The sequence below is a fragment of the Heterocephalus glaber genome, unplaced genomic scaffold (assembly GCF_053883595.1).
Source record: "Heterocephalus glaber isolate CG9 unplaced genomic scaffold, H.glaber_assembly_v1.0 deba00000676, whole genome shotgun sequence".
Classification (NCBI taxonomy): domain Eukaryota; kingdom Metazoa; phylum Chordata; class Mammalia; order Rodentia; family Bathyergidae; genus Heterocephalus; species Heterocephalus glaber.
Window position 1 is genome coordinate 11,453,427 of NW_028258156.1, and position 13,173 is coordinate 11,466,599.

The window sequence follows — 13,173 nt, forward strand, 5'->3', positions numbered from 1 at the left end:
AATTCTTTGTCAGTAGTTTCAAACCTAGAACCCTAGGAAAACAGAGCTTAATAATGTCAAGATGTTTGGAATCCCTATGATGAACCTTACCAAGTCTCCAGGCCAGCATCAGCTAGAAAGGAAAGCTGACCAAGTCTTAGAATTGAAAGTTAGGAACTAGGCTGTATGTTTCAAAATATAAATGTATGTTATTTGTACACAGTTGCTATTTTTTGGCTAAATTATTCGAAAGAGTGAAGCTCTATAGTTAATCACTTATTAAGTTTTTAAATAAGTATTTGCTAGGAGACTGGAAACTTTGGATTGGGGCTCTGTGTTGAAGCTGATGATAATGATGCCAGTAATAGCAGAAAGGATATTGTTGATAACAATGAATAGTTTATTATGTTTTCTATGCATAAGTATTATGTTTTCTTCCTATTAAGTTGTTTAACCATAAAAACACTCCATAGGGTATAGATACCATTGTAATGTGATAATATTGATGAGGAAACCAAACCATAGAGGGTAACTTGGCCAAGGTTATAGAGGAAAAAGGGGATGAATTTAGGATTTGTACCCAATAAGTTTGGTCTATTCCTATAAATATTGAAGATACCGCTCCCCAACCTTTCCTTATGGATGAACACCAGTAAAGTTGCAAGATAGTTTTTCTAAAGAACCGCTAATTATCTACAGTGATAATATGTTATAATGTAGCAAGATTTTTTTTTGATCAGTGAACATATTTTCTTTCAAGAAATTTACAATTTTTTGCCTGACTACAAAAGATATCAAAAATAGGGCCAGGGATTTAGCTCAGTGATTCCATCGCCCGTCTCACAAGTGCAAGGTCCTGAGTTCGATTCTCGGTAATAAAAAAAGATATAAAAGTGAGCATACAATCATGCCCCCACTTTCTTACTTTCAGAGTTCAAACACACATGCACCATTTTTACTGTTTTCTTCTCTTTTTCCTTTCTCTGTAGCTTTGAACTTGGACTAAGAACTCTTACATTATAGGTTTTCTTGCAATTGGCTATGTGAAATACAAGTGAAATAAAAAGATTAAGCTCAGACACAAAAAGTAAAACAAGTTACTTTATTATGTTGTATGCCTGACTTCATGCTAGAAAATATTGAAAAAATAAAAATTGGGGGCCTGAAAATATTGTAAAAGCAGAAAATCAAGAGATCAGGAAGCTATCATGATAGAGAACAAGATTCTCAGGGAGACAGAATACTGAAATGTGTCATCTGCTGGGATGCCACCTTGAGCTAAAGGGGGTAAGCAGTGCCCAAGTCTGAACCTTGATTACTAACACCCAGCATGCTCTGGATTAAAGTGAGAAAATGGGACTATGTTAACCTATTCAGATTTGTGTTCCAGTATACATTCATTTTAAAATTCCCTTTAATAATATCAATCTTACCCTTGAAAAGCTATAGATAATAAATATATTCTTCTAAAACTTATAAAAGAAAAATGAGAAATTGGGAGTTCCTAAGTGCTAACTATATATTAGCATCCTTTGCAGCTCTGCCTATAATCCTAGGACCAAAATTACATATTCTCAGGCTTAGGTCTAGACGTGACTTTATGATGAAACCCAATGGACTAAATGCTACACAGTGGCTGTCCTGAGGAAGTAAGTTAATTAACCACTTCAAAAGGCACTGGGTGAGGTAGAGAAGGCAGTGCACATCCTGTGAGAGGATGTGAGATTGAGTATACATGGCATCCTTTCCCAGCTTCAGAAATTTCAGGGAAACTCAAGTGCTTTCTGAGCCTGATTCTTCATCTGTGAAACTGTCTAATACATTCCTGACTTCAGAGCTGTGACCACCCAATCAAATACCTGAAAATTACGGAAGAGCTGGGTGAACATGAAAGGGAAGCAAAAGTTTATGAAATTTATAGTATTCGCATTATTGATGCAAGTTAAATAGCTAGGATTGGTCAAGCCAGGATTGGGCTCCAAATCTCCCAATTCTCAATCCTGTCCTTCTCCTTCTCCTAACACACTGCACAAGCTGGGGCTCAGTGTATGCAATCATGACAAAAATGCGATGCCAGCTTTGAAAAACGGGTAGGCCAAAATTTAACACTCTATATGAAACCTAGAATTCTATAAGTCTTTCATAAAGAAATGATTTTTAAGGGCAGCAGATAGTTTCTAAACCTATGTTTGTCTGAGAAAAGATTGGATATATAGGTCTTAAATTTATTTTAGTGGCCAGTGTAAGGAAAAGAAAACCATCAGAATAGGAATGAGAACTGGATTCTAGTCTTGTATCTACCTTCTACTAAAATAAAAAACCTTAAATGATTCCCAGTCTCACTGAACGTGAGTTCATTCAGGCAAACCAGATATGATGCTCTCTTGGTAAAGCTTGCAGTCAAACAGATGTGCATTTGAATCTCTGCTCCACACATTAGCCATCTGGCTTTGAGTGAATTACTTGATATTTCATCTTAAAATGGGGATGGTGTTCTCTGGGTTTTCTCCATCTGCCTAACTGATTCTATTTTCCTTCCTTCTCTCAGCCCATGGCAGCTGAATCCTTGAGCAGCATCGTTCTTCACCTTTGCAAGAGTGATTGGATTTCATCTGGACTCAACTCACTGACAGGACAGGCTGGTGAGGAAAGGGTTAAGGAGGCGGGAGGGGCCAGGATGTCTGGCACTCTCCCTGTTAAGGTGCTCAACACAGGCCAAAGCTTTGCATCTTCACAACCTCACTTCCGCCTTGAGCTCCTGCTCCATGGCTATAGGTCACTAAGAAAGATTCCTCTCCTTTCTCCTTGAGCCTTGTGAGTGAGAATGGCTTCCTGCTATTGCTATTTTTTTGGGTCCCTTCCCATCCCTAAGCAGGTTTCCTTTAAACCTACTCATTTCTGTAGTCTCTCATGAATGTCTGTGACCTGAGCTGCACAGCCCTGTTCCCAGCAACAACCGTTATTAATGCAGTCCTATGCTACTTGCAGTTACTGTTGAACCAAATGAAATACTGTGCGATACAGGGTAAGCCATTGATTCTCAACCAGAGAATAGGCCCACAGGGGACATGTGATATTGTTTGGAGACATTTTTGGTTGTCAGTGGCTACCAGCATCTAGTGTGTAGAGTTAGGGCTGCTGTCAAACATCATACAATACACAGGGCCACCTCCATGAAGACAAATTATTTGGACCCAAATATCAATACAGCCAAGTTAAGAAACTCTGACGTGAGCAATTAGTAACTGGCCATTCTTAAGAACTATACTAGTCTGAGGTGATTAAAGAAGATCATTATATCTGTCAGAGATTCTCAAGGAGGATGTAGGAGGGTAAAGGAAAAAAAGAAAAGATGATCAGAAATCGGAGAGTGCTCTATGTAGCTTAGAATACTAAATATTACATATTTCCATAAATTTTAATCTTGGAAATTTATTTATAAATATTTTAATATTGTTACTATTTCTCTTTTAAAGTTTTGACAGAATAACTATTCATTTTATGGGGAACAGTGTGATGTTTTGGTACTTTATACATTATGTATTGATCAACTCATGATACTTAACGCAATCCCTTATCTCAAAATTTATCATTTCTTTGTGATGAGAACATTCAAGATCCTCTCTGCTAGTTGTTTCAGATTATATTATACAATATTGTTAACTATAATTATCCTCTAATGGAACACCAACATATATTACTCTAATTTGGCTGTGACTTTGTATTCAACAAGCAAACTCCTTTCATCTTCTTCTCCCCTCTCTAGCCTCTGAGTACAACTCTCTAATTCTGTGAACTCAGACATTTAAGATTCCACATATGTCTGAAATAATGTGAGTGCTACTAGTATTTCTAAAGATGGTAAAGTTAGTTAACTTCTTTTGGTTAGTGGAGATATGCAGAAAAGCATACTTATCAATGATAGAAAGGATGATATTTGAGACAGTGTGCTATTTTTATCTTCATATATTGAGGACGTGAGTTTCTAAAAACTAGAAATCACTGATAAATGGAAATGTACCACATAGGCATATTATTGTACAATGTACAACTTCGTAAGTAAAAGCCTCTATCCAGTGGTTCTGGCAATAGCTTTAGCCTGGCTTTCAACATTCATTTTGCATCAACAGAGATATTAGCATCTCCCTGGAGACAGTGAGAGATGGGATGATAGATAACCATCCCATCGTTTAGTCCTTGCAATGCTCTATAAACTACCCCCAACAGTAGACGCCCGCACCAAAGCTCAGCATGATATACACCAAAGCAGAATAAATAACCTACTGTGCTGACTGTTAAGAGATAATTCCATTTTTAATGTTTTGTCTCCTCAAAGGCTACTTCCATCCCAGTGAGTTACTAATGGGATGAAAATTCTCAGGGTCCAGAAGGGGATCACTGGTGAAGGAGAAGTTTTGTTGGTATGTGAATGTATTTAATGGCTAGCTGCATTAACTGCCATTCTATTTTTACCCCACACTCATTCTCTAAATTCCAACTGATCACACAAACAGAAGGTATGCTTTTTAGTGTGTGTCTATCAGAATGCATTTGTCTGATGAAATGGAAACCTCACATAAAAAATTATGTTTAAGTCCACAATCACTCCCCTAAAACCTTATTATCATTAAAGTGAAAATGATCAATATTAAAAAGGACAGTGCTAAACCCCTTTTGTCTTCTCACTTTAAAGAAAATGAAAAAAAAAAAGAAATAAAATATCTTAAGACTGTCCATAAACATTTCAAATCTTTAGTCTCATACTGATCTCCATGATGCAGAATAGCTTCAGGATTTCAGGGAAATGGGAAAAGAACAATATAATCAGGCAGTAGACAGTCAGGATAAAAAATAAATTAGGATTCCATAAGCCAGACTTGAAATGACAAGGCCAGATTTGTCATTTCACTAGGACACTTGTGTGAGGATGTGTGTGAGTACAGGCTGTCACAAATTGTCTTCTGTAGATACATGCCGGACTGGCACAATCAGAGGCCAGTCTGGTTCCAATGGTAAATCCTTCATGTATTAACTGCAACCCTGGGTAAGTTGATGAATCTCTGTGAATCATTTTATTATCTATAAAGGAGCAGTAACTATGCTTATCATATGTCTTGGTGAAAGATAAAGTTTCTAGCTCACCTGGCTATCTGTCACAGAGAAACTTAAACAAACTGATGCTGTATACATAAACATTTTATGCAGTCTACATTTAAGGCTAACTTATGTGAAAAATACAACAAATAGGGGCCTGGGATTTAGCTCAGTGGTTTTGCTGTTTGCTGAGCAGGCACAAGGACCTGAGTTTGATCTCCGGTACCAAAAAAAAAAAATACAACAAATACAATTTAAAAAAGCTATGGAGGAGATGACTACAGTGTAATATCATTTACAACAGACACAAAAATGACAATAATTCCTTTCTGTACTTTTGTTCTGTATATTTTAAAACTTTTTTGTTTAATAATTGACTTTACATATTTTAATCACTTTTTTATTTGCCCGTTTTTAAATTCCACTGTATGTATTCTTTTTCTTAAGTATGTCACCATCCATTAAACTGATTACTTTTTGAGAGCATTTTGTCTCGGTTCATTTTAAATCCTAGACTGTGAATATCCTTCATACCAGTAATTTAAATTAAAAAATTCAAAACTACACATCATGCTAGGTAGAAACCTTCATTGTCATTAGGAATGGTCATAAACAGAAAAGGGAGTTGCGAGTGAATTAATATTATTGTTTGTTAATATTTTAAACATACAATTCCATAATATTAATTACCACAACCATTAATCAACATTAAGCACTAGATTAACAAACATTTCTTTACACTAGTGAATGTTTGGGATATCCAACAATCCCACCTGCTGTGAATGTTGAGCTGTACAATCACAGGTGAAGGGCAAGCCTCCACTGCCAGCTTCACACATCTTCTGTGGGACACTTGCTCTTCCCTGGCACACTGGGTGTCTGTTAATTTATCCACATAGCCTCTCCCTCTCTTGCATTTCCCTGGCTAGGCTATGTCCCACCCACAAGCTGCCTTAGAAGATGACATTTCGAACCCTCTGTTGCTTGGAATTGAAACGTAAAATCTTTCATGCATTCACTCTCTGTCCTTCATGAAGACTAGGTTTCCCAGAGTACTTCCTGCACAAGTCATTCCTCTAACCTAAGGCAGCCCTGGAGAAATCTGTGTCCTGTGTGAGCTGCTCGACTGAACATACAATTTCATGAGACATTTAGGGACACTGGAAGTTATCTAATCTAATTGACGAGAAGACAGAGTTTACACAAATTAAATGTTCCATTATCAGACAAAGATTATGTATTTTCAAAACTATAATGCAAAAATGTATCACCACTCAACTATTTTAGGCTTGGATAATATGAGTCTCTAATGCTATGAGTCAGATTTTATACATTTTTATATCGAGGAACAAACTTTCTAATCTATTTCTAATTATAATCATTTAACAATATGAAATTATTATAGAGAAGTCTTTAAACATCACTTTTGGGGAATTTTAGCTTCTAATAAGGAGCCATATTTATGGTAATATGTAATTCTAATTTCTTGAGGAATTCTCCGAGAAATAGTACTACAAACATGTATCCATTTTCTTATTGCAAATATACAATTTTATCTGTTTCAAAAAATTCTCTTTCTCAAAAGCTACATTGATAAATGTCACTCATGTTATTCAATTTACAGTGAAATTTTGGAAACATTTATTTAATAATAACAGTCAAACATTTTCTTCTGATTATGCAAGTCATACCTGTTTGAGATGCTTAAGAATGGGACAATTGGACTGGGGATTTAGCTCAGTGGTTTCACCGCCTGCTGCGCAAGGGCAAGGACCCAAGTTCGATCCCCGGTACCAAAAAAAAAAAAAAAAAAAAAGAATGGGAAATTGTGTTTTATATGTAAAAGAATTTGAAAACAAGAATTACATGACATGTGTGATTGTGTTCATATAACATATGTCATTTAATTCTCATTTTCAAGTGAGTGTGATCCAGAGGTGAGGACTCCTAGCTCTGAATGGGCACTTCCACCCAGCATGCCTGCATGCCTCCTCCAGGGGGCAGGGCAGGGCCTATGCAGCTCCTCAGCTCCTCACCTCAGGCAGGGAGCCGTCCTCTCTGCTGAGCCCTGTGTCCTCTTCCTCACCAGTATCTCTGCAGAGTGCCTGGTGCTCACGTGGCTCAGGCAGCCCTTGTTAAAACTGCTCATAATGTGAATGAATGAATGCACAAACCACCACTCCATGTTGCATTTTTTAGAAATCAGGACAAATGGAGGAGAAAATAGATATTTCCTTCAAAATTTTATATTTTAAGTACAAATTGTCATTTGAAACAGATAAAGATACTTTGATTAAGCAATGCGATTCTGGATAGAAACAATTTAAAATAAGTCAGAGAATATTTACATTATATAGGTAAAATTAAACCTTTTATTTAGTTGGTTCCAATATTTAGTTAAATTCAATTAACAGCTACTGAAGAGACTAAATTTGCAAGAATATGAAGACCGGAAACATGTCTAGTTATGTTACACCATTTGTAAAGCACCAGTATAGTGCCTATTATGTATAAGAAACCCATTAGTGGAAGTCGCGAGTTGCGTGGAACATGCCAAATCAGCCCACGCACCAGCAACAACCCACTGGACACCACCCCCCACTCCTCTGTACAGCCACCTGTTTCCACACTACAAAGACGCAGAGGACACCGGACCACCAGACCACGGCACTGAGTCCCGCCACTCCCAGCCCAGAGGTAGGGGCTTCTGAGCTGCCGTCCCACTGCTCCTGGTGCAGAGGAAGGGGCTTCCCGGACACGATCCCTCCCATTGCTCCCAGCCCAGAGGAAAGACCTTTTGGGCCACCATTCCTATCACTGCTCCCAGCCCCTGTCCCACCTATCCCAGCTCAGAGGAGGGAATCCCTGCAGGCACCAACAGAGCCCCCACCCCCCGTTGAAATGAGAAAACATGTAAATAAGTCTCAAAACCAGACTTCCACATCACCTACAGCAACCCCAAAGGGAAATGAGATAGAACACTCTGATACTCAACCACCTGGACCCACTGAACTGGCAACAAAAGGGGATCTGGAAAAAATGAAATCAGAAATAATTTCTCAGATAACAGGAGAAATTGTGCTCCTAGTGCAAGACATGATTAATAAAACTAGAGAGGAGCTGAGGAACATGATGGAATCCCAACATAGGAAACAAATGGAATCCATAAAACAGATGCAAATAGATTTCCAGGAGATGAAAAACACCATTGAAAGTCTACACAGCAGAATGAGCCAATGTGAGGACAGAATTTCAGATATAGAAGATAAGATTGCAATTAATGACCAGGAAAAGAAGAATTGCTTCAAAATTATAAGGAAACATGAGAAATCAATCCAGCAGCTGCTAGATGATGCAAAGAAGAATAACATAAGACTGATTGGAGTCAATGGAGAAACAGGAGAGAGTGCAGATGACATAAAAAAACTCTTCACAGAAATAATGGCAGAAAACTTCCCAAGGAGGGGAAAAGAGCTTGACATACAGAGAAGTGAGGCATATAGGACTCCAAATAGCCTTGATCAAAAAAAATCTACACATAGGTATATAATTGTTAAGATTCCAGAAACTCAACAGAAGAACAAAGTTCTACAAGCAGTCAGAGAAAAGAAACAAATCACATACAAAGGAAAGCCCATCAGAATCACAGCAGACTTCTCAACACAAACCATCAAGGCAAGAAGGGCTTGGAGTGACATATTCCAAGCCCTAAAAGAAAACAGCCTCCAACCCAGATTGATGCACCCTGCAAAACTATCTTTCAAAAAGGATGGAGAAATAAGATACTTTCATGAAAAAGAGCACCTTAGGAACTTCGTGAATACCAAACCAGTACTCCAAAGAATTTTACACAGTATCCTAGGAACAGACATTGAGGTTCACAACCCCAGGAAGCAAAGCAGAATGAACCCATCTGGCATGACAAGAAATTCAATGTAAAGGGGGAGAACCCAACAAAAAGAAAAAGTCATGGCAATGACAAGTCAATACATTTCAGTTATAACCATCAATGTTAATGGTCTCAATTCACCAATCAAAAGAAATAGACTGGCAGAATGGGTCAAGAAACAAAATCCAACAATATGCTGCATACAAGAAACACACTTCATTCAAAAGGAAAATCATAGACTGAAAGTTAAAGGGTGGAAAACAGTACTCCATGCAACGGGAACCCGAAAAAAAGCAGGAGTAGCTATCCTCTTGGCAGATCAAGTAGATTTCAAACCAACACTGATTAAGAGAGATGAAGAAGGACACTACATCCTTCTAAAGGGAAGAATCCAACAAGAAGAGGTGACAATCATAAATAACTATGCACCAAACACTAGTGCACCCAACTATATAAAACAAATACTAACGGACATGAAAAGTCATATATGCACTAATACAATTGTAGTGGGGGACCTCAACACCCCACTGTCACAAATAGATAGATCAACTAGACAAAAAATAAGTAATGAAATACTAGAATTCAATCAAACTCTTGAACAAATGAACTTAACAGATGTTTACAGAGTCTTCTACCCCACAAAATCAGAATACACATTCTTCTCAGCTACACATGGGTCATTCTCCAAAATAGACCACATACTCACACATAGAACATGTTTAAGTAAGTGCAAAGGAAATGAAGTTATCCCCTGTATATTATCAGACCACGGTGCAATGAAATTGGAGATCCATAGCAAAAGAAACTCAAAAAATTTCATAAACACGTGGAAATTGAACAACACACTTCTGAATAACCAATGGATCACAGAGGAAATTAAAGAAGAAACCAGACAGTTCCTTCAATTAAATGACAATGACAATACAATATATCGGAATCTATGAGACACAACAAAAGCAGTCTTACGAGGGAAATTCATAGCAGTGAATACGGATAGTAGGAAAACATAACGAGCCCAATTAAACAACCTGATGCTGAACCTCAAGCTTCTAGAAAAAGAAGAGCAGGACAATCCCAGAGCTCATAAAAGGGAGGAAATTATAAAGATCAGAGGAGAAATCAATGCAATGGAGACTAAGAGAATGATACAAAAAATCATTGAAGCCAAGAGTTGGTTCTTCGAAAGAATCAACAAAATTGACAAACCCATAGCCAACCTTATCAGAAAAAGGAAAGAAAAAGCCCAAATCCATGCAATTAGGAATGAAAAGAGTGAAATTACAACAGGCCCAGCAGAAATCCAGAGGATCATCAGTACTCACTTCCAGAAGCTATATGCCAATAAGATGGACAACACAGAAGAAATGGACAGATTCCTAGATACATATGAATTACTAAAGTTGAATGAAGAAGACCTAAAAATTCTGATCAACCCAATATCAACCAATGAAATTGAAAACATAATTAAAAATTTATCAACTAACAAAAGCCCAGGCCCTGATTGCTTCACTGCTGAATTCTACAAGACATTTAGAGAGGAACTGCTGCCACTACTGTTTAAACTCTTCAATGAAATTGAAAGGGAAGCAATACTCCCAAATTCATTCCTGGAAGCAAGCATCACCTTGATCCCCAAAGCAGAGAAAGACCCAATCAAAAAGGAGAACTACAGGCCAATCTCATTAATGAACACAGATGCAAACATCCTTAATAAGACACTGGCAAATAGAATGCAGAAGATCATCAAGAAGATCATACACCCTGATCAAGTGGGATTCATCCCAGGGATGCAGGGATGGTTCAATATACGCAAACCAATCAATGTAATACACTATATCAATAGAGCCAAGGACAAAAACCATATGATTATCTCCATAGACACAGAAAAACATTTGACAAAATTGAACATGATTTATGATAAAAACTCTACCAAAAATTGGAATAGATGGTCTCTACCTCAAACTGATAGAAGCCATCTATGAAGAACCAACAGCCAATATCATACTAAATGGTCAAAAACTGAAATCCTTCACACTCAAATCAGGAACAAGACAAGGACGTCCACTATCACCACTCTTGTTCAATATAGTTCTGGAAACATTAGCCATGGCAATTAGACAAGAGAAAGAAATAAAAGGAATAAAGATAGGAAATGTAGAAGTCAAATTGGCATTATTTGCAGATGACATGATACTGTATATAAAAGACCCCAAGAACTCCACCAAAAGTCTTCTAGACTTAATAACCAATTTCAGTCAAGTAGCTGCTTACAAGGTCAACACACAAAAATCATTAGCTTTCCTCTACACCAATGACAGACTCACTGAGAGAGAAATAGGGCAAATAATTCCTTTCACAATAGCATCCAAAAAACTGAAATACCTAGGAATCATCCTAACGAAAGAAATCAAAGACCTCTTCTCTGAAAACTATGGCACTCTGAAAAGAAGACTGAAGATGATATCAGAAAATGTACAGACATCCCCTGCTCCTGGGTAGGAAGGATTAATATAGTGAAAATGGCCATACTTCCAAAACTGGTATATAGATTTAACGTAATTCCAATTGAGATCCTAGCATCATACTTCACGGACCTTGAGAAAACAATCCAAAAATTCATTTGGAACAAGAAGAGAGCCAGAATAACAAAAGCAATTCTAGGTAACAGAGACATGGTAGGGACTATCACAATCCCCAACCTGCAACTCTACTACAAAGCTACTGTGATAAAAACAGCATGGTACTGGCAAAGAAACAGACCTGAGGACCAGTGGAACAGATTAGAAGATGCAGAAACAATGCTAGACACACTCAGCCATCTCATCTTCGATAAAGGAGCCGAACACCCTCACTGGAGGAAAGATAGCCTCTGTAATAAATGGTGCTGGAAAAATTGGGCTTCAACTTGCCAAAGATTAAAACTAGACCTATATCTCTCACCATACACTAAACTAAAATCAAAATGGATTAAAGATCTAAATATTAAAATAGAAATGCTGAACTAGTTGGAACAGATGTTAGGTAGAACTCTTGAAGACATTGGTGTAGGAAAAGATTTTATGAACAAAACCTCAGTTGCCCATGAACTAGCAGAAACAATCAACAAGTGGGATCTCTTCTTATTAAAAAGCTTCTGCACAGCAAGAGAAACCACCAGCAATGTGAAGAGACAACCCACAATGTGGGAAAAAATCTTCACCTGCTCTTCCTCAGACAAAGGTCTACTATCTCGAATCTATAAAGAACATCAAAAGATCAGACCTCCCAAATTTAAAGACCCAATCTGAAAATGGGCATCTGAAATGAACAGATATTTCTCGGACAAAGAAGTAGAAACAGCAAAAAAAATACATGAAAAAATGTACAACATCACTGGTCATTCGAGAGATGCAAATGAAAACAATGCTGAGATTCCACCTCACTCCAGAACGAGTGGCTTCTCTCATGAAATCAACCAATAACAAATGCTGGCAGGGCTGTGGGGAAATAGGAACCCTGCTCCACTGCTGGTGGGAGTGTAGACTGGTGCAACTACTGTGGAAATCAGTATGGAGATACCTCAAAGAACTAGGACTGGAAGTCCCATTTGCCCCCGCTATTCCACTGCTGGGGATCTTCCCCAAAGAATTAAAAAAGAATCATACCACAGTGATATATGTGTGCCCGTGTTCATAGCAGCACAGTTTTTGATAGCTAAAACTTGGAAACAGCCCAAATGCCCATCAATTGTTGACTGGATAAAGAAAATGTGGGTTTTTGTAATAAAATGGAGTACTACTCAGCCATAAAAAATGAGAAATTAGAGACATTTATAGCTAAGTGGATGCACATTGAGGGAATACTCTTAAGTGAAATAAATAGGGCACACATGTATAAATACCAAATAGTTTCCCTGGTGTGAAAAACTGAAAGTGTAAATAAGGACCAAAATGTATAATAGGTAATGTGAAATAGGAAGAAAAGGGGCAAAGGGGAAAGAAGTGGGAGGTCTAGCGGAAAGGATAGAAGGGAATGGGATTAATATGAGAAAATGGAAACATAGGAACAAAATCTTTGTAAATAGGGAGGAATGGAGGGGTTGAAGGGAGGGCTGGGCAAGGGTGAAAAATAAGAACCAAGAGAGATTATGTAACGGTGCAAATTTTCAATGATGAATGTCATTATATTGTACACCTAAAATGTACCAGTGATTAGAATGAATAATCGATAAT

At 37.6% G+C, this 13,173-nt stretch overlaps 1 protein-coding gene across 14 annotated transcripts in view; it reads right to left on the minus strand.

The window, feature by feature from the left end:
* The window catches only part of LOC101705971 (histone deacetylase 9), a 715,280-nt gene that overhangs the window by 177,014 nt on the left and 525,093 nt on the right, over positions 1-13,173 (minus strand). The gene's annotated exons all lie outside the window — the stretch shown is intronic.